Below are 23,266 nucleotides of genomic sequence, written 5' to 3' on the forward strand. Positions count from 1 at the left end.
AGGGGAGAGAGGGACTGAGAGAGGGGGGGAAGAGAGGGACTGAGAGGGGGGGAAGAGAGGACTGAGAGGGTGGAAAGATGGACGAGAGGAAGAGAGGGGAGAGAGAGGGAGAGAGGGACTGAGAGAGGGGGGAGAGAGGACTGAGAGGGGGAGAAAGAGAGGGATTGGGGGAGAGAGGTGAGGAGAGTGGAAGAGAGGGACTGAGGAGAGAGGACAGAGAGAGGGAAGAAGGGATGAGAGAGAGAGAGAGAGAGAGAGAGAGAGGGGTCAAAGCTGACGTTGCGATGCAGCAGGCGCAGTCACAGCCCACATTACGGTCCATCACGCTGAAGAAAGGCGGGGCTGCTCCCGGCGCATTAGCCCAATCAAACCCGGGGGGGGCTGAGACTGTCAGCGGCTAACGCTAATTCTCCACGCTAACGAGCGCGCGTCAGCGCCCGTCTGAGGGAGGGGCCGGGGCCCAGACCCGTGGGGCGGCGCCGGGCCCTCAAAAACCCGTCCGGGCCCCGGCGACTTGGCGGCTCTCGTTCCTCTCCTTTTCTCCGTTCCCTCCCTCCTTCCCTTCCTTCCTTCCTTCCTTTCGACCACAGATGGCGGAGCCTCCCCTGAGTATGGCGGCAGGTGCGCTGCCCTCTCCTCCTTCCTTCCTCTCTCTCTGGTTCTCCTCCTCCGCAGCTGTGAGACGCACCGGGTCTCCATTTTGGCTCTCTGCCTCTCAGACCCGCCCGTTTCCCTTGTTGTTAGAACAGCGCTCCGACTACCTCAGAGACAACGTCTGCCTCCGTACTTCCCCAAACAGCACTGTGTGCGGAATACTGTCCAAAAAGTTTCCCCTGTGACAGACATCCATGATGCACTGTGCTTGTGTGTGTGCGTCTGTGTGTGTGTGCTAGTGTGTGCATGCTTGTGTGTGTGTGTGTGTGTGTGTGTGTGTGTGTGTGTGTGTGTGTGTGTGTGTGTGTGGTAGTGTGTGTGTGTGTGTGTGTGTGTGTATGATTGTGTGTGTGTGTGTGTGTGTGTGTGTGTGTGCTTGTGAGTGAGTGTGTGGTGGTGAGTGGTGTGAGTGGTGGTGATGAGTGAGTGAGTGAGTGAGTGAGTGAGTGTGTGTGTGTGGTGTGTGTGTGTGTGTGTGCATGCTTGTGTGTGTGTGTGAGCTTGTGTGTACGTGTGTGCGCACGGGTGCTTGTGCATGCATGTGCGCATGTGTATGTGTGTGTGTGTGCTTGTGAGTGAGTGTGTGTGTGTGTGTGCTTGTATGTGCAATTCTCTCTTTCCTGGATCCTTTCAACACCCCCCTGAATACGTTTTATAACAGTAAATCCTGACTGGGGAAAAATTGCATCTTCAGGCCCTCAACACCACTCTACATTTCACATCTCCATTCAGCAAACCCTCTTTCTCCATCCCTCCATCTCCCGCTCTCTCTCTCTCTCTCTCTCTCTCTCTCTCCATCTTCTGCTCTCTCTCTCTGTGTAAGATAGCGCTCCATCACCTCAAAAGGAGACGCATCACTCTTCCTGCACCGGAGCAGGGACAGGAGACGCCAAGACCGGGGCTGGCGACTATCACTCTTCCCTGGACAGGAGAGAGAAGGGGTGGGGGGGGTGAAAATGAAAGGGGAGGGAATGAGGAAGAGAAAACAACAGACTGCGGGGTGGGGGTGTGGGGGTGTGGGGGTTTTGCGGTGAGACGGTTTCGAGGGGTTCGAGGTTTTCCCAATTACCGGCCACCGACCGCAGAAGGAGCGGCAGCCATCGCGGGCCGCTCCCGAGGTGGCGACTCCAACGCGTTTGCCCGCCCTCGCCTCCGCAGTCACCCCTACCGAGCTCTCCCCCGCCACGCACGCACGCCCTCCATACAGCGGGCGCCCGCCCTGCAGGGAAGACCGACCCGTTCTCGCGGTCACGTGCCAGCCGCTCGCGGGCCGCCCCCGGTCCCGCTTCCCGCCCCCGCCGCCCCCCCGCCCCCGCCGCGCCTCCCGCAGCTGTCGCCCGGCCCAGCGGTGCGCCCTGGCAGCCGGCGGAAGATGACGCCGGAGGGACGGGGGGATGGGGGCGCGTAATGACAGTTCTGGGGCGAGGGGGGGGGAGGTGACGTCTTAAAAAAGGAAATAAGCGGATCCAGAAATAAACGCGCCGGCAGGACCCGCGTCATGCATATGATGCACGCAAGAGCCTCCCCGGGACGTTCAGGGTACGCCGCAAAGAGAACGGCGCTAACGATGGCCGCTAAGCTAAGCTAAAGCTCGTCCATCGAGACGCCGGAGCCATCGACCGCGGCGGCGACCCGAAAGAAAGGCAACGAAAACACAGCGTCAGACTCGCTGAGGGATCTGAGGGCGGCAGCCGCTCCCAGTTAAATCACAGATGAAAGAAAGAAAGGAAGGAAGGAAGGAAGGATCGGGTCAACCAGGCGCAAGACCAAAGGGGGGGGGGGGGGGAAAGAAATTGCGGACAGTGGAACAGAAAGAGGGTGGACTTCAAAGAGACGCCACCGAATCGGGGGAATGAGAGAGACGCTCGGGGTCAGCCAGAAGCGGGACACGGGTCCGAAAAGTCGGGGCCGGCGCAGCTGAGCGGGAATGACGCTAACGCGCCGCAGCGTGCACGCGGGGGGGGGGGTGGTCCGAAGGACCGGCGGGCGGGTCCGGGACGAGGCGCGCCCCATCGGGACGCCCGAACGGCGGGGCAGAGAGGGAGGGAGTTCAGGAGCGGATCGACGAACCCAACCTTCCGCACGCCTCCGCAGAGACGGAACGCGATGAGAGCGGAGGGACGAGAAGGCGATCGGACTCCGCGGCGCTGAAGTTTCATTACAGAGTCCGGCCAGCTGCACAAGTTTGGGGGGGGATAGAGCAAGATCGACCCCGCCCCGCCCCCCCCCCCCGACCCGCCCGTCCGTCCCCCCCCCCGACCGACCGCACACCCCTTCCTTTCTTTCAACCGTAGCAGGTGTACACAGACGCGCGACAAACGGCAGACGCAGAGATGAAAGGTTTCACAGATCGTTTAGCAGACGCGGGGACGGCTCTGGTACCGGGGCTGCAGGGGCCTGACACCGCGCATCTGTGGCTTGGGGGGGGGGGGGGGGGTCACAGCCGAGCAGCAGGAGAAGAAAGGAACGGAAAATGAAAGAAGACAACAAACGCTAAAAGCCGGCCGAGCGAAGGAAGAAACGCGGGACCGAAAAGAAGGGGAGGAACGGGCGGAGAGAGAGAGAGAACGCAGTCAGCGCGGCTAAGCGCGAACGCGCGGCGCGTCGCTAGTCAGCGGGGAGCGGCTTACCGAGCGCGTCGGAGGCCGAACCTCGATACCGCGTCGCCCAACGGCGGCCTGGCGGAGTCAATGCCAGAGGCGCCGCGACCGCTCCGTCATACGGTGAAATTAAGAGCGGGCTACCTTGTGAGAGAGACCTGGCACAACAATTTCTCACACGAAATCGAAAAAGATTCACTGTGCACGCAACGTATCGCTCCAGTGGTCATCTACGTTAAAAATATTCATTTTCTTTCTCTGTGAGATTTGACATTCCAAAGCGCGCGCGCGCGGTCCTAAGTCACCTCTTAATCACTCCGCCTACGCGCCAACGCTGATTTTGCGTGTTCAGGAGAGTCGCCATCTTGTACAAGGGTTGTCCCAGAACCGAGTGAGCCCAATTCCAGCGAGGGATATCGGCTGTTCGGCCCTCCAACGCTCCCTCAATAACAAGAAAAACTAAAGTTCTGGCTTAAAAGCGAGTGTTAACCCAGCAAGCACAGCATTGCTTAACGCCAAGTCTTTAAAGTATGGCTGAGCTGACCGCATTCATGTGTAAGTGGACGGAGTGTAGCACAGTGGGTAAGGAACTGGGCTTGTAACCGAAAGGTCACAGGTTCGATTCCCGGGTAAGGACACTGCCGTTGTACGCTTGAGCAAGGTACTTAACCGAAATTGCTTCAGTATATATCCAGCTGTATAAATGGATACAATGTAAAAATGCTATGTAAAAAAGTTGTGTAAGTCACTCTGGATAAGAGCGTCTGCTAAATGCCTGTAATGTAATGCAAGTTGACTGCCGGGTCATACCTTTTTTAAAAGACAATTATCATGTTCATTGCAGTTTCGTCTTGTTCGCAAACAAGAGTTGCGTCAAACGATGCTAATTTTGTCTATAAAAGTAACAACAACTGATAACAACAATATAAAATAAATTGCGGTAATCAGTGGAACGTGGTAGTTCACAGTGCCCAGCTGTTAAGTATATTCTTTTTTAAGTGACGGTTTATTATTGATAATGATTAATTCATTGTAAATTCCGACCTGCAATTTCCCATTTGTTGCAACAGACCGAAAGTGCGTCCCACGCACACGCCGCTTTTATGCTCCCGATCGCCTCGATGCCCGCCCTCGCTTGTGATTGGCCCTCGGGCGAGTAACACTCAATTACACGCAACTTAAAACAGAGGGGGAGCGATTAGGAGGTGAATTATGGGATACAAACCCCAAAAAAAAAAAAAAAGGATTTGAATATTGTATTCCAAAAAATAACAATTACATTATAAATATTCATTACAAAATTTGCAACAGTACCGCATTGCCGTAAAATCCATATGACACTTTAATGTACTTCCTGTTATGTGTACTGTGTCTCCAAAAGGAGGTGCAAGAAGGGCACAAAGGCTAATACGCCAGATTTACAATCAGCGCTTCTATACGGCAACAAAACAAAGCAGGGTTGGTTAGCCATTATTTACTACAGGTAAACCGGCTGACAACAATAACAGTTCTAACAGCTTGGCGTGTTTTATATTGACCATAAGGTTCCCGTTCCATAAATCTGGCCTGAGGAACGACAGGGTACATTTAGGGATGTCCTGATCCGATCAAGGACTATCGGTACCCGATACCACCGTATTTTCAGGATCGGCTAGGACGCGTGCGATGTGAACCCAATCCCATCTGACTCCGATAAGCATATTATTTCTTGCCTGTAGCGAAGCTTCGCCTCTGCACTTTCTGACTCACTCCCGTGAACAAACACTATCCATCCGCCACCTCGAACGAGGCTGTTGTTTATTAATCAAGGCGGTATCTGCTACGACGTTCGCTGCGTGGACTGTACACAAAGTCCAAAAGCAGCACTTGCAATGCCAGTGTTTCAATGGGCGGCATCAGAACAGCTTCTTACGATACAACAAGTCTGATAATGCATCTGACGAAAGACCACTGAAAGGAGCATGACTATAGCTATAGGCTACAACTACCGGTATGAATTCATGCAACACCGTTCAGTGTTCATTCTCCCAATAAAAGTGAAATTGATTTTTTTTTTTTTTTTACAGCCACGGTAGGGTTTAAGTTTACTTCTCCCATAATTTGCATCTGCAAAATCAAGTCCCATCAAATGGAAATGTAAATAATATGAAAAATATCATGATATTTTGGACATATCACCCAGCTCTACTTCTCTGTAGCCTACCATTTGATAATGTTGCATTTGGAGACCATTAAAGAAAAAAACTTTTTTTAAATGTCAGCCATATTGTGTACCTGTATTTAGGCCTACTTATTCTCAAGCAGAATTATTTATTTTTTGTATTTTGTATGGGTATAATTTGTTTAAGCTTATCTTGCCTGCCCTGGAATTGTTTTACTGATTTGAAGCCAAAATGGGTGTTCTTGTGTGTGCAGGCTAGCTGTTTGAATCATTTTAAAAAGACAAAAAACAAATAGGCCTAATATCGGTATAGGATCGGTTTCGGCTGATATTGAACGTTACTGTACTCGGATGAGTTCGGAAGAAACCTGGATGGGGACACGATTAGTAGGCTACATTGTTTCACTCTCCTCTTGGAGGGAACACGATCATCCAGAAGCAAGAGATAACCTTCGGAAACACGGACCAGAAAAAAACTGAAAGTAATTTTTATTTCCCAATCGAGGATTATTTGAATTTTTCTTGAACATCTCACGGCTCTACGTTTAACAAGGCTAATTTGCATCAGGTCAGATGACAGACTGCAATGGAAATCTGCACGTCACTGAAAGCTCTCTGGTCTTACCGACATTTTCATACAGGCTAATGTAATCAGTCATCTAACCTGGAACGGACTGAATGACAGCAGGCAGAAATCACCCCCTCTAATACGCTTCGTCTTAAGGCTTCATTTATGGTGCCTCGTGCACCTTTATAACATGACGCCCAAATAAGGCAAGAGCAATAAACAAGTAAACGCATTACAGTATGCAAATACCCAGCACTGGCGTGAGCTTATAATGCTGTTCCCTAGAACATGCATGGAGCAGACACATAACTGTTCCATCTGATACTGTTGCATCAGACCAGATACACTTAGCCTACTGTTCACAATGAAACAACTTCTGAACTTTTCCCAAAGATATCAGATTACAGTTTTTAAAACTTTCTCAAAATTCACATCCACGTGCGTATGAGGATTACACACTGCACTTCGCTAAACAGTACAGAATTCCCAGATTTCTAGCCGTACAAGACAGGACTTTTTTTTTTTTTGTAGAAAGCACATTGGATTTCCTTGTGTATGAAACGCGCTGTATAAATAAACTTGAACTTGAACATGATATCACCCAGTGAGGACTCGTAGCAGACACCAGAAAGAGCCCGTGCCGTTTCCTGTTCGGTTGCGTGTCCGGTGCCCGCTCGCTCCCGGTGCGTTAGAGGGAGAACCGCAGGCTCGCTCGTCAGTGGCAGGGGAAAAAAAAAAGGCAAAGGACGCGCATCTGTGGAGAAAGCGAGCCCTTCCGTTTCACCGTGACCAACCACTAAACCGTAACGGCGCAATCGGACTTGAACAATTCGAAAAGATTTTCAGCAACTTTTCATTGAAAGAAAGGGCCCTGCTGCTGTGTGCTTATCTGAAGGAAAAAAAGGACTGCATGTGCTTCTGCACACAGCTTCAGAGGCGAAACGAGGGAGACTGTGAGTCATCCCCGACTCAAAAACAAAACACAGGCCGCGCGATTTTTCCAGTAAACGGTGTCCCACGGCAACCGGATAATTGCATTTGGCCACCTCAACACTCAGAATGAGAGGAGTGGCTGCTGGGGGGAGACGACGGGGGGGGGGGGGGGGGGTTAACTTAATTTACCAATAAAAAAGCATTCATTAGGTCTATGTGTTTGTAACTGCAGCTTCTGGCTTTGCCACCTACTGCAGTTTGGCGGTAATTCATTACGACTCCGCGGCCACGCTGCGCATGGGCGAAATGGAAAGCGGGGACACGTCGGACCGGATGCTAACGCGTCCGCAGCACCGCGGAAATATTCTGTCAGTGCGGCGCGCTCGCTCGGAATCGGCCAGAAACGGATTTAACGCGGACAAAACACTTCACGAATCAGTGAGCCGAGGGACGAACGCACACTTCCATTCGCAGCGTCACCGCTGAATTCTACATGGGTTCAGTTCAAACCAAGCCATCTGAATCCTACATGGGTTCAGTTCAAACCAAGCCATCTGAATCCTACATGGGTTCAGTTCAAACCAAGCCATCTGAATCCTACATGGGTTCAGTTCAAACCAAGCCATCTGAATCCTACAGGGTCAGTCAACCAGCCATCTGAATCCTACACGGGTTCAGTTCAAACCAAGCCATCTGAATTACATGGTCAGTTCAAACCAGCCATCTGATCCACACGGTTCAGTTCAAACCAAGCCATCTGAATCTACACGGGTTCAGTCAAACAGCCATCTGAATCCTACACGGGTTCAGTTCAACCCAAGCCATCTGAATCTACACGGGTTCAGTTCAACCCAGCATCGAATCCTACACGGGTTCAGTTCAAACCAAGCCATCTGAATCCTACATGGGTTCAGTTCAAACCAAGCCATCTGAATCCTACACGGGTTCAGTTCAAACCAAGCCATCTGAATCCTACACGGGTTCAGTTCAAACCAAGCCATCTGAATCCTACACGGGTTCAGTTCAAACCAAGCCATCTGAATCCTACATGGGTTCAGTTCAAACCAAGCCATCTGAATCCTACACGGGTTCAGTTCAACCCAAGCCATCTGAATCCTACATGGGTTCAGTTCAAAACAAGCCATCTGAATCCTACATGGGTTCAGTTCAAAACAAGCCATCTGAATTCTACATGGGTTCAGTTCAAACCAAGCCATCTGAATCCTACACGGGTTCAGTTCAACCCAAGCCATCTGAATCCTACATGGGTTCAGTTCAAAACAAGCCATCTGATTTCTACATGGGTTCAGTTCAAAACAAGCCATCTGATTTCTACATGGGTTCAGTTCAAACCAAGCCATCTGAATCCTACATGGGTTCAGTTCAAACCAAGCCATCTGAATCCTACATGGGTTCAGTTCAACCCAAGCCATCTGAATCCTACATGGGTTCAGTTCAAACCAAGCCATCTGAATCCTACATGGGTTCAGTTCAAACCAAGCCATCTGAATCCTACACGGGTTCAGTTCAACCCAAGCCATCTGAATCCTACACGGGTTCAGTTCAAACCAAGCCATCTGAATCCTACATGGGTTCAGTTCAACCCAAGCCATCTGAATCCTACATGGGTTCAGTTCAAACCAAGCCATCTGAATCCTACATGGGTTCAGTTCAAACCAAGCCATCTGAATCCTACATGGGTTCAGTTCAAACCAAGCCATCGGACGACTTGTTTGAGGCGTAAAAACTAAAGATTTCCAAAAATCCTTAACGCTACAAAAATGATTTATTTCCAGCCAAGGAGAAAGCATCATGTTTTTTTTTTAACCTAACTTTCATTAATTAAGGCCATTTTTCTTAGATTGGTTCTAGCCACAAACACTGCAGTAAGCCCTTTGACAACTAGCAGGCCAAGAAAATTCAAGAAGACGGATCTGATGATAAAACGGAGCGAATACACTTAAATGCACTCAAGTACAAGCACTTGACAGGATGCTCAGCTACTGGTCAATCCATTCAGCGAAACACTAAATTCTAACTTTGGGGAATCTTGGTAGCAGGCCACATAGCAGTGAATCTGCCAAGTGTTTAACAGTGAGCAGTGCTGTTTCTGGCCTACAGCTGGGGCACTCCTGCACTTCATAAAGCAACGTCTTTTAAAACCACCGCTGCATACCATATTAATGAGCCGCATTCATAACTTGGGCATGAGGAGAGCGTCTGAGACGCACGGCGCGATGACTGAGCGTGCTTTAAGAGAGGAAGGGACGAGGAGGCGCAAACGCTCGTCGAAGGCATGGTAAATGGACTGCATTTATATAGCGCTTTTATCCAAAGCGCTTTACAATTGATGCCTCTCATTCGCCAGAGCAGTTAGGGGTTAGGTGTCTTGCTCAAGGACACTTCGACACGCCCAGGCCGGGTTGACCGCACCCGACGCCAGACACGCTTTACTCCTGAGCTATGTCGCCCCTCATGTCGAAGGTGTCTGCTTCGGGAGGAGCGGTCAGGGAAGCGGCTAAGTCGGGACGCGCAAGGGTACGGGCCCGGAAACGCAAAATCAAACTGAAAAGTTAGTTTCGCCTTGCGCGCGTTTGCCTTGCACAAAGGGGCGAGAGAGCGAGGGGTCCCAGCCGTGCCTCGCATTAAACAGAGCCCGACGCTCAGCGGATGAGCCGGCGAAAAGCGTCGCGCTCAAAAACCCCGGAAGCCGAACGAGCGCGAGCGCGATTGATTATTTTTCCTCTTTAAACTTTCGCCGGCGGTAAAAATCTCAACCTTTACAAACCCGCACCCCAAAAAGAGCGATAAAGCTCTGAGCTCTCGCAAACGCTATCTCCAGAATCGCTTTTTTCGCCGAAGCTAAAAAGGCGCAGGAGAGGTTACGGAGTTCACAGCGAATGCAGCGGAGAGCCAGGAGAGCGGGAGATGAGCAGAGTGTTCCCATCATTTTCCAATCTTCGGCTCTGTCAAAGCCAGAGGCGCCTCCCTTAAAACCTGATTTGTTCCGTCACCTTGGTAGGTGTTAACTATGAGGTGAATAAAATGGCTCTGATTAACCACTTCAAATGTGTAAGACATTTTTTTTAATCACAAATGCAGGCAAGATGCTTTGCCATCAGCATAAGAGTATTCACCCCCCCCCCCCCACCACCACCACCTAAAATAACACAGGAGATGCTTAAAGTTGTGATTCAAAATTAAAGCTGAGTACAGCGACAGTTCCGACATTCCTGCCCGCTAGAAAGTATGTGACATAGTTGTGAGACACCCATTGAAGGTGTAAAACATCTAATATCAAGGGCATTTTTTTTTTTTTAAATGTCAGAAACTGGGAAATCTAATTGGATGCACCTTTGCTGCCTGGTCATGCCTACAGCAACCTCAGTGGCTGGCCATTTTCAGCCCCACACCTATTTTTTACACTCAACAAAATTTTTATTCTGCAATTATATTTAACTCTGCAAAAACTAACATTAAAATTATTATTTCTTGTCCAATAACATTTAAATAAGAAATAATAAAATAAAATCTTCTTTTCTCACAAAATAAAACATTTCATTGTTGTCATTTTTACAACTTATTTTTCTAATTTTTCCTCTAAACTTTTTCCCTGGAAGTGTAATGAATTCATATCGAACATTTCTCAGTTATCAACCAGTCTGCACATAGTTCACCCATCAAAGGCTGTGCGCAAGGACACTGTTACGTTTTAACAATGTTGTCAGAGGGCCCCGGAATACTGGAGTGCTCTGATTGAGACTTTCCGTGGACACAGTTGCCGTGCTTCTGTAGAAAGTAGTTTTTAATGAAAACATGCACGACAAGGTCTGTGGATGTACACGTCTAACTGTGTCGTTATATTTGGAAAGCGACGTTGCCGTGGAGTTTTTCAAATATAAATCTTTGGCGCTTCTGGCACCACAAACATTGGCACCGTTGAGGTCCATGGTGAGCTGCAGGGAATATCTCCAAAACTCGTCAAATCTCAGCAAAACTGTTTGGATTGATATATAGCACATAGAGTGGAAATACAGCTTCATTTTATTTATGGGCACACTGCCCCTTTAAAAGTAAACCATTACATATTGATGGAGCACTGTCATATTTCTATACCTGCTGGGTTATTATTAGCATGTGAATTCATTCCGCATCTCATGCCCATTAGACTACACATAAATATGCGGTTCAGTCTACAGTCCATCCACTGAAATATGGAAAGACAGTAGTGAGCAAGAAACAAGGTAGCCTCATATTCATTATCTCACTTAGCAACACATCAGATGTGAAAATAAAGCTCATACTTGTTAGCCTAGCTAATTAGCGATCATATAAAGTTATAAAACCACCCGCCTACCATAAGAAGCTCATGTTGCACAGTAACTCGTCAGAGTGGAGTGTGTTATTCCGGTAAAAAAAACCATAAAGAAGAGTTAAAAATCTGACATATCAGAGCATACATCAATAAAATTTAGGTACTGCAGAAAGTCACAAAAGAAAATAGGAAGAAGGTTAATTAAAATAACTGCATTTAGTATGACAGATCTGTGAGAGCACTCTTACTTGCTTTAGCAATTTTTCTAAGGGTGTCTGCAGAACTGGAAGCATTCTTAAAGTGCAGAGTATGAATGACAGAATGAGGAACATTTATAAAGGGAATTAGTTTTTAACCTTTCAAAGAGTCTGAAAATAGTATGTGCTCATCCATCATTCCTCAGGTCCATGGTAAAATACTAACATCAGATGAAAATCTTATCTACAGCTCCCAACAATACACTGCATCCTGCTTCTAAAGAGCAAATGATGTTTAGCCATCATCTGGTCTTCATCAAGGCATTGCGTCATTATGCACTCACAAGTCTGAGAACATTTTACACACACAGGCCACACAGAACATGACAGGAGGGCTGGCACCAATCAGAGGAGAGGTTAAACTCGCACCGACAGCCACCAGTACGTGGGCACTTTGCACGTCATAACATGGAACCAAATCCGGCTAAACCGCCCTGCCTGTATGGAGGCCAACTGTTCCTACCACTACAGATCATATTTGGCTAATAGCCAAAGCTGGACCTTGTGACTACAAGACTCTGGCTCCACTTGGGGTGAGCACCTTTATCATCTGACCCACTCTGGAGCAGACCAACTGCACTTAAAGTTAAAGGAAACCTCATCTTAAATCTTGTTCTTTTCATGTTATACTACAAGGTGTGTGTTCTATCAAATATATTTCACATGAGCAAAAAAGAAATAAAAAATTGATCGACTTGCAACATTTTCAAGATTCTTCCCTGACCCGAGTCTGGTTTAGAGGAGGCTGTGGGCATTCCACGATATGCAAACGTCATACATACAGAAAGTTTCATAATGGTTTTTTTTTTTGGCACAAAAGTCAAGGAACGGTAACCTTAATTTGTCTGGCAAAGTTGATGCTGTTGCTCGTGGTGTTACAGTACAGTACATAGCGAGCTGAATGCAAAAGACATGTCAAACTAACTCATCTAGCTATGCAGCCAACTGTACCTCGTCTCACTTACCAGGAATAATGATCTACGAAAGTCAGGATGTCAAATAAAATCTGTCTATCCATTGGCTGAACAAAAAGCAAAAAAGCTGTGAAAGATTTTAACCAGGAACTCACGCAAAATTGTTGTTATTATACCTTTGGGGTAATGTCATGGCTGTCAATACCCCAAAGATGTGCGTCACTGCAAATTCATGGTTTTTAGGTGACCTCAGCTTTAATGACCGCCTTGGTGTGGGTCTAAAATGGGTTCAACTGGATCAGCAAGATCCTCAAGAACCATTCACTAAGGCCCAAAAGCGCCAACACATTTATCTAAGAGACAGATATTTATGGTTTTTCTTTACTCTTTATCCCAATGTATTTGCTTTCATTTCTTATTCTGGAAAGTCAAAGTTATCCAAAGTATCTCCTAAATGACTGTGATGTGTAAAACAAACTTCTACTCCACTCACCTCTCGATGCACAAACACCGTGTGTTCATACTGCAGAACCTCCAAAATTTCCCTCAAAGCATAAACGTCTCAAAATGGCACCTTGGCTGGACACAGAGGCGTATTTACACAGTGAGAGGGCAGCTCTATGAGCCGCAGCCGGAGAAAGACGTCTGCGCTCGCGACGCTCCGAGCACAAATCTGTTTATATTCAGCGGAGTGCCGTGTGGAAAAGCGAACGCGGGACGACTTCAGACCGGAGCGCGGCCCGCCGGACCGGCGGAAAGTCGATCGAGATCGCTTCCCAAGGTTAAAGAAGCCGGCGACGCCGAGGCCTCGAATTCCCAGAGCATCTGCGCCCGCAGAACGGGCTCTCCTCCGCTGCCAGACTCGCGCTCGAACTCCGAGCACGTCCACACGACACAAACCGCGGTTTCAAATCGCGTTTGCCGTTTGTTGTTTTCTTTAAATCGCATTTCGCCAAAAAAAGCTATATAGGTAAACACCCGCACTGAAAACTCATTTTTATTTCAGGTGTTTTTTTTTTTTTTTATTTGGCTGACGCTCAGCTGCATGTGGCAGCCCTGAAATCGGACTTTTCGTCTTGATTATTTAAGGACAGAACAGCCCCCACAAGAAAGCAGCTTTGCTGCAGCGCACAACAGAATCACATTCGTTCACAAATAATAACAGGGGCAGCATTTCTTTGGGGAACTGTAGCGTTCATTTAATGGATTTACGAGGAAATTCTTCAGAGGATTTTTCATTAGCATACCCTGCCGGACAACCGCAGAGAATCCAAAAGAAAAACAATATTCTTTTTTTTTTTTTTTGCAACCGTCAGAAATGGACAGAGAATTATTTTTAGGACCGAACATTTTTAGCGCTGAAAAGTTATAGCGTAAGCCGATTAATATTTACTATAGCCAAATGGAAAAAAACAAATTACATTTTTTAATCGTTTTTACAAATCTCCAAGTGAACACAATTACATTCATTGCGATAATCCTGAATGTTTAATGTGAGTAAACTCTCTGTCCAATCGCCGGGGCGTATCCCCTGAGAAACATAGCGGTGCAGACATATTAAACATACTTCCAGGGACGGCGTAAAAATAGAAGTGGCGTAAACGAGCCGGCTTTCTCCGGCGCGCGGTGAGCGGGGCCCGCGGGGGGTGGGGAGTGACCCGAGGAGCGCCAGCCAGACCATTACTCACGCGACTCCGCCGCACGCCCGCCTCCCCGGCCGCGCTCATGAATATTCATCCGCCTCATTACTGCACGAGGGGGACGTGAGCAGATATACCGGGGTCCCTCTCTGCGACTACAGGCGGCGGGGCCAGGAGACGACGAGAAAGAGAGGAGCGGACGGAGGAGAGAGAAAAGGCCGGAGCTCGCGGGGGGGGGGGGGGCGAGCGCAGAAACCCAAGCGAAAGCGTTTCACGGCACGCCGTCCTCAGAAACCGTGCTCGACGGCAGACGGGAATGTGAGTCACGGACCCGATACACTTTACAGTGTGGCGTCTGCGCGATATTGTTTACGATCCGAGAAACGCACTCGAGTAAATAAAAACAAACTGCCAGAGGAGAAGAGCTGTGTGATATACACTCAGGCCTGCATTTACGGAGTCAGAGTGAAAAAGAGGCCCTGTTAGCTTTACAGTCGCCCGCCATTAAAAGTGTTATACGTCCATAGGATTTCCCAGCTTGCGTTCTGCGCAGTAAAAAAATGAAGCAGACATCATTCATGCATACAAGCTCGCTCAAACGATGGCTGTAAACCCTCATCTGCGTATGACAGCAAAAAAGTCCAACTCTATTAAAAAATGAAGACAACGTAAAAGAAAACAAGTGCCTGATCACAGAAGATTTCCAGCACAGGGGTTCTGGAACCAGCAATGGTGGTACTGTCAACTTAACTACGCCTGACCAACTGTCACTTCTACAGTGGGAGAGGTGAGGGCAGCAGGGTAGTATAATGGGTAAGGAGTGGGTCACAGTTTAGAATCCCAAGTAGTACACTGCCATTGTATCCCCGAGCAAGGAACTTAGCCTGCACTGCTTCAGCATATATCCAGCTGTATAAATGGAAAGCAATATAAATGCTATGGAAAAGTTGAGTAAGTCGCTCTGGATAAGAGCATCTGCTAAATGCCTGTAATGTAATGTAATATATTGTGCTTTGGAGTTTACGCCAGGCATGCCTATAAAGTCCAGAACCAGCGTTCAGCCACATAAGCGCGCACAAGTACGACTAAATTCCAAACTGCAACAAAAGAATGGATTCCCCCCAACATGCCAGGACAAGGGCTATTTGTTTCCCCCTGAATGTGACCGCGGCTGCCGTAATTAATGTGCGAGAGGCACAGAACCAGGGCAGGAGAGGGGGGGAAGACAGCTGGGCCCCGGATTCTCCAGGATTTATTACCCAGACAAAGGCCACCAGGCAGGGCGAGGGCAGGCGGAAGTCGGACGGACGTGTCGGGGGGGGGGGACGGCGGCGGCCCGCGAACTGCCGACTGCATCCGGGTCAAAGCCCCAGCAGTGCCCTGGGCCCAGCCAGCCGTGGCCGCTCCACCGCACCGGGCGGGTCAAAAACGCAGCACGCAGGCCCGTCCATGGGTCCACCAGCCCGCAGCGGAAGAGGAGGCTGAATGGACAACGCTACACGGCACTGCACAGACTCTGCGGTCTCAGCAGCCTTACAACAGGCAGGACATCACATTTCAGCACCTTTCTTCCTTTCTTCCAGGATCTATGTTGCAAAAGGGAGCCGCAAAAAAAGACGGAAATAAAGGAAGCAGCCTTTCTTTACTACGCAAAAATTAAACACTCAGACACTGAAGCTTTAACCACCGTTACAGGCGCAACATTTCTCATCCGCTACGGCGGCGAGGGAACATATGCACATCGGCCATTAGACACCATTTATCAGGGCTGATAACAAGCCTTCATTGATTGCATCCATTATTTAATGCTCATACATGTTGGTAACAAGCATAAGAATTGACTTGCCTGAGGAACCCATTCAAATTCATCGCCCTTTTTTTTTTTTTTTTTTTTTGAAAGATGTGTCGCATTGAAAGTGGTGCCAATTTTAATTTGTTTGAGCCTCTAACTGATTGTATAACCAGAGGGTTTCTTGCACACTTGTGTGAAGATATAAACCTGAATTTATTGATGCGTTTCAGCAAGATCCCTTGTTCAGGGTTACCCTTCACCCAAGCGTGCAAGAAACCTTTTTTATACTTTTATTCACCTTTATTATCACCTTGGAGTGTTGCAGTGAAGAAGCACCAGTCAAATCATTTAGTCTTTAATTGATTGGAAAAGCGAGTTACATTACAGTGGCCTTGTTTTAAAATAGGTTACTCATTTTGCACATTTAAATCTACACAAACTGTGAGATATGGCCTATGGGGTGATCATGGGGTGGCTTTCCAGTGCATGCATATGAGTCACATGGTCTGAAAGCCATATTGTGCTACAGAAATCTATATTAATATGCTCATAGTCATTACTCCTGATCCATCCCTTGCATAACCTTCAGGTCCTGCAAAGAGGGTCTTAATTACTCTGGGTTTATAAATCAGAATTATCTAGGCAATATTCCAGGGTCCAAAATGAACTTGTTTCTCCATCAGCCACTGTGGCAGGTAGAAACAGATTTCCACTAGCCACTCAGATTTTTTTTACCAGTCACTTCTGTAAACCATGTGGAAAACATTACAATTACAAAGACCCATTTTAGAATTCAAACAGTAGTCAAGTTAATGCAGGAGTTTTTGAAGAAAAAAATAGCCGAAACAGAGGGAAAAAATACAGTGCGTTGTATAAATTGAAATATAGAAACTTTTCTCTTTTTTTAAGATTACAACAGGTGATAACCCAGTCTTTAACAACAGCAAAATAATTACTCTCGTTTCTTTGAGCCAAGCACCTTTCCATGTCTGACATTTGTGTTATTTATTGATCATAATATGTACACACCCATTGGTAGCATTGAGAGATTCAAAAAGAAAGCACTTTGAATGAAAAGTCGAAATTGAGTCCATGCGGAGGTATTATGCCTGCCCGCATGTCAACACAGTATTTTCGACCCTCGGTACAAATAATTGTAACATATTTTTATAACTATATGCTTAGTCATGTCATGTTAAATTGTATGCAGTAATTGGTATATTTGCAAAGGTGTAACTTGATTTTGTAGCATTGAAGTGTAACCTGTAAAATGGCCGTCTGGGTTATTGTCAATACTGTCAATGTATAGGCCATTTCCAAGCTGCAACGCAGCTATGAACAAAGCAGAGCTCATTTGCAGCTGGGCTAATTCTATGCAATCAAGAGACAAGCGAGCAAGTGTCTGAATGTTGACATCTTAAATATAAACCTAATTTGATGTGGTAAGGACCTGTGGTATTATGGCGTGGTTGGTGTCATCATGTTCGGCTGGCATTGTGACGTCATATAGGCCTACAAGCCTGAACGTTCCACTGCAGAGTTCAAAATCACCCGTTTGCTCATATTCATTAAAAAAACACCCAGGACAATTTCATAGACAACAATTTACCCACATTTGGCTGGTGGCAGGTGTTAATTCCAGACCCTGATATTCTATAAAGGCAAATTGCAATTCGCTAGGCAGCCATGTTGCTTCTAGAGCTGGGTGATGTGACAATTACTGTAACTCACAGAGAACAATATTAGGACATGGTTTATATGCACGTTTTGCCTGAAACAACCTGCCGAGCACACACAAAATATTAATACAAATCAGGTAGTTCCATTCTAAAGCCTTGGCATGAAAACAACAAGAGCATTGTCAGTTCAACCGGAATGCTAGTTGCAGCATAAGGCTCTTGCAACATTTGTAAGATTCTTTCATACACCAAGTTATTTTCATTTTTCTTTCAAATCAGTACTGTTAACTTGTAACCCAAATGAACTTTCTAACGAAATGTATTAAAAATAAATTTTAGATGATGTAACACAGACCATTTCCCAGCATATAAAAGTGATATTGTATTTAGCCTATAATAATGCCCATATCTACTTATTACATTAATTTGGTTAAAGGAAATTTCTCCTGATATGCTCCTCAAAACACACTGGCTCAGAGAACAAGATGGCCATACTACCTATAGGCCTATACATGCATGATAGTAATTTCTCCAGATCTGTGACTGGCATATCCTCGAACATTGCAGGTAGGTTTCACAACGATGAGTGAAAATATTTTTTCAGGCTGAAAACCTGTACAACATTCTGAATACCTTGAATATGCTTTCATTATAAAATATCCCATCTCTATTTGAATCAAACTGGCTCTGTCACTTGACAAGGCAGTCACATTGCCAAAGGCAGCTCTGTTCAGATACATTTGAACAAACTGTCAGATGCATCACCTTCAAATGACACAGTGACACATATTACTTTCCACTTTTACACACAGCAACAGTGTTACACGTATTCACAAAAAAAGGTTATCAGACATTCTTAAAGAGAAATGTTCAAGTTATATTTCAAGGGATTTATAATGCCTCCTTAAAATGGCCTTTTGAACACCTCGGCCAGTGAACACGTGAAGCCCATGTACCTTCCTGAGACCGCGAACCTGCACAGCTTCCAGTTCCAGGAAGGGCTACCCAAAAGGACGGAAGAACGAAAACCGGCTTCTACACACAGCCCAACCTGGGGACACTACCCAAGCCAGAGCCTGGGACAGACAGGCCACGAGACCAACCACACAGACCCAACTGCGCTCCAGCAGTAAGACTGACAAACATCACCCAGGCATTAGCTTAGGCAAACTTCAGTTTGTCCCTTTTCACTTAAGTATTAGCCTAGGTACTATTTAATATAGAAATTCAGAATCATGATTTTACAATTAATTTTACGAGACTGAGTAATTAGGAGACATATTATACTTTTGCATCAGTTGGTCACCGCATGAGCTTCTTAATATATGTTCATTCTCTTCACTAGTTGGTACTCATGTGGGAGTATGTGTGTATATTACCGGCATAGTTGGTAACCCCTAGTGAGGCTATATAAATTTATATTTATATGCCCTGTACTCCTTGTTGCCTACATATGAGGACAGCAAAGACGAACATGTTTTAATTATCTATTCTCACTATTCCATAATTAGCAGAGGTATCTCTCCTACACTAGCAAGCTCAAAACTGTATGGCTGTGGCCCATGATTCATTGCATAATCAACCTCATCCGTCTCCACTGTGGCATTCATATTTCTGTAAGAAATATGCTATAGCTAAGTGACGCTGTAGTAATCTCACCTCAGGGACCAAATCAAGTTCAGCCGTAATTATAAGAGTTTAGTGTTTTAAGTGTTAATTTTTCATAAAACGCATAAAATCCAATTGCTACTTCATTTTCCCGTGCATTATTTCACTGGGGACTTCAAACTTAAAATGAGCAATTTAAAGAGCTACATAAACCAGTCCTTAACGTCTAAAATACGACCGGGATAGAAAGCCGAAGTGCGAGCAGGTCTAGTTCCAACACCCACGTTTTCACACAAATCTGCGCTAAAAACCAATTAGTCGTCATACTTTTCATTGCTTAGAACACATCTTTAATCAAAGGCCTGTGCGGTTTACATTTTTGCAAATCACTCATTTTTACATCCATATAGACCCGAAGCAATTCAGGTTAAACAACTCCTTCCAAAGGACACGGGATCACACGCACAGGTTCAGCTACACTACTGCGTTTATATCCAACCCCCCTTTAGTTGGTCATCCGAAGTGGGTCTGCTCATAATATTCTTTCTATTCAGAAGTGTTGCATCCTTCAAAATGTTGTTTTGTAAAACTTGATGACTAACTATAACGCCAGGAGTCACAACTGTCGTGATTGCTTAATATGTTCAACACAACCATGCTTAACAGATACATAATGGCTGATAGTCATCAACAAAGTAAAGGAAACTGCCAGCATGTATAGTCTGGGTACAAATATCCCCTTATTTAGGCAAGAGAAACCCACCAACCACAAGAGACTGTGCTTTCAGGAGGTGGAGAGAGGCATCATCACCATTTCCAGGCTAGCAACTCAGTCGAAGAAATTAACAGGTTGTTAAGAACAGCTGGATCCAGTGCAGGTAGCTGGGAGCTGCCTCATTAGGTCTGGCTTCCTTCAGCATTTTTCTAATGCAACACCCAGATGAGACACCATTTTGTGTGTATATATAACTTTTAACTGGAGTACACGCTACATCCTGAAAATTTAGAAAGTAGAAAGAATTTGGCCGGTGATTCTCCACAAGTGAGTTTATAAGTAAAGCTTGAGGATTCCTTTTGAGAAAAAAAAAATCCACCTACTCACTTCAGAAAAGGAAAGCCATGGAGAGTGCTAAAAGCAATCCAGAAAGAAAACGATTTTATGAATCTGACTGTACAACAAAGGGCCTGAAGTGCTGCAATTTCTCTCGCATCTGTTCCCTCAACAGAATGTGAATGGTGGGTAGCACTTCAGTACGTCTCACATTATCTCCCAGAAAGGAGCAAGAAAAAAAAAAACAACAAGCATGGCCAAAGTCTTATTCGCACTTCAAGACAAACTTTCAAAAAGCTGTTCGTGACACATCCCAGCGAAGCTTCATTTGAATAGGGGAAAATATTTCATTGCATGTCAAGGACTAACAGCCAAAAAATACAATGAGGAAAACTGGAGTTTTTTTTTTTTTTTGTTTTTTTTTAAATGTAGCAGATGCCCAAGACTCTTTTTTTTGTTGCACACTTGTCGATAAATGGGATAACTAAAATGAACCATTCCAAAATCCATTTCTTCACAGAATTACAAAATTACAACCATGTCTGTGTGCAGGCATGCCTCTTACCAATTTCTAAACTAAAAAGAAAAAAATGTCAGCGGTATGAGTCCGGGCCTCAGAAAACACAAAGTCAAATGTCTCCCAGGCTTTGTCTCAATGCGTTATAGATCTTTAAGGACTGCAGTAAGCCTGGGACAAAACTTAAAACTATAATTGGTACAGGGGCCGAAATCAATAGTGCTGTTCGCATTAGGCCTCTCCGAGAGCAATTTCATATTCTGCCTAGCTTATAGAATTCCTCCTTTTCTAAAAACTCAATTTCAGAAAGGTATGAACTATCGATTTTGCCACTGCGATCCTCTCGCCTCCCCTTCCCCGCCGTCCTCGGCTCAGGCTGGCCGAAGGAGCCCGCGGAAGGGGATTTGCTGCGAGGCGCGGGGGTATTGCTTCAGACACTTAACCCTCTCTCGGGCCGCCTCGGCCGACGGGCTGAGCTGCCCAGCGCTCTGCGTCCCCGCCCCGCGGCTCTGCGTTCCGGCAGCTCCAGCAAAAACAAAGCATCCCTGGATGTCCCCTGAACTTTGCCCTCTTTATGAAGTGCCACTGCGGCGTTGGAATACCTCATTATCCAATGAGAATCTGGGCCCCTATAGGAAGAGATTCCCTTGACAATAGACACCCAGGCCCTCATCTACTACAGATTCTTATGCCACTGAAAAGACTTCAGGGAAGAAATAATTGTAGAAATAGGAACTGATTAGTATTTTTTGTAAGGAGAAATACATCTTATGGAACAATTTAGCAATGCTTTGCGTTTCTGACATTTTAAAAGGTACAGAAATAATTTCCATATTTTTGTGTGGTTCCAGATTTGTTTTACATCAACTCACAGATATGACAAGCAATGACAGCAAGAGGGTGGAAGACGGTTGCAATGCTGAGCTTTTGTTAACCGTTTCTGAAATCTCACAGTGAATGGAAGGGAGACAAGTCAGCACACCCAGGCTTTTCATACTGAAATTGCAACCCAGGTCAGAAGCCATCTGTGCTGTGGGTAGCTGGGAGCCTCTGCTCCATGTTTAGTCTCTTTTCTATTCCATGACAACAAGACAGAAACATAACGGCTGCATATTTCAGATCTTCTGCACAAGTAAGAAGCAAGAATGGCCCAATGAAAGCAGTATATAACTACATTTTTAAATAGTTTACCATTTAGGGTTCTCCATCCATTTTGTACCTGAATAAGACTTTACTAAAAGTTTTTTTTTTTTTTTAATTCTGTCAGTTTAAAGGCATACTATGTGGGATTTTCACCAATATAATTTAACAATCATGCTCAGCCTGCATGCACTTCTGCCTAGCCCTTGCTCGTCATTGTATTTATTTTAGGTAGCTGCCGAAGACTAAGTCTCCTTTTATTTCTTACCACTTTAAAGAGGAAGCCCACTCTATCTATGAATCTACAGTACATAAACATATCCTTTGTACTGTAATTTTTGATTTGTTGAAAGGAATCCTGTCTGTTTGCATTTACCGTAACTAACCATCTTTAGGTTTGTGTATTAGCCTAACTAGCATCACTCAGACTATGACAAACACAATACATCCCCAGAGACCATAGCCATCTTGCAAAGCCACATATTCACAACTTCAGCCTTGTCCCTTCATCTTATGCAAACTCAGTGCTCGTGTCTCTGCCTCGCAAACAGTCGAGTCAACAAAACGAGCACTGGAGAAATGACCTTTTTATAAAGTAAAATTTATGCCGATGCACACCACACTCCCCGCTGGTAGTTTATGCAGTCTTGTATTCCAAGATCATAGAGTATCTAGTGACACAACTGCACAGGCACTCTTTGGCACAGTACTGCAGAACTCAATGCAGGAGTGCACAGTGAGGCAGCAATAAATGAATTTTTGGGCATTTACAGTGACAGCTTTATGACACTTTCGCCTCCTCTGCACTTAAATTATGCCCGATTACCAAGGGCGGTTCCGATTTATTTCCTTCTTGGTTATGCTTCAATTGCTGTATTTCCCCATCTGCAGCAGCAGTTACAGGTTGGGTGCAACCTCAATTACTGATCCAGGACCAGTGAGCATTTTTTGCCCACTGATTCACTGCCAGCACTTGGAAAAACTCTACCACCAACACTGGGGTAGGAAATATGTCCGGATGCAGACCATCTTGCAGCATGCTTCCAGATGTACAAACAGCAGACAAAAATGTTGGAAACCTTATTAAAATGGCCACTAATCTCTGCATTTACCAGTAGCCAGCTTATTCAGTCACTAGTGACAACTAGTCTCAAGTAGCAAATATGCTAGGTCTCAGTTGTAGACTACAGAAATGGCTGCTACAGTCCCGCTATAAACAAACTGACTAAAAGTTATTTGTAGAATAGAAGCTAAGCTTTCAGTTGTACTGCCTTTTATTATCATGTAGCCTGCATTTAATGAGCCAAGAATTAATCAATCAATTTCATTTTTCAATTGGCCATCTTCCAACTGAAAAATATTCAATAGATGAAATGCTACACAATAAGGTAAGAAATAAAAACACCACCTAAATACTGTATGATGCAGCCTATTAAT

At 45.8% G+C, this 23,266-nt stretch overlaps 1 protein-coding gene across 3 annotated transcripts in view; it reads right to left on the reverse strand.

Moving 5' to 3' along the window:
• Positions 1 to 23,266, reverse strand: part of spop (speckle type BTB/POZ protein) — a 101,524-nt gene that overhangs the window by 73,550 nt on the left and 4,708 nt on the right. The window contains exon 2 of one of the 3 annotated variants that reach the window (XM_064321991.1): positions 1,493 to 1,575. The exons of the other annotated variants lie outside the window; for them this stretch is intronic. The gene's annotated coding sequence lies outside the window, so the exon portion shown is untranslated. The remainder of the gene's footprint in view (positions 1 to 1,492; positions 1,576 to 23,266) is intronic. 3 annotated transcript variants of the gene reach the window in all.

Source organism: Anguilla rostrata, chromosome 2, assembly GCF_018555375.3.
Source record: "Anguilla rostrata isolate EN2019 chromosome 2, ASM1855537v3, whole genome shotgun sequence".
NCBI classification, from domain to species: Eukaryota; Metazoa; Chordata; class Actinopteri; order Anguilliformes; family Anguillidae; genus Anguilla; species Anguilla rostrata.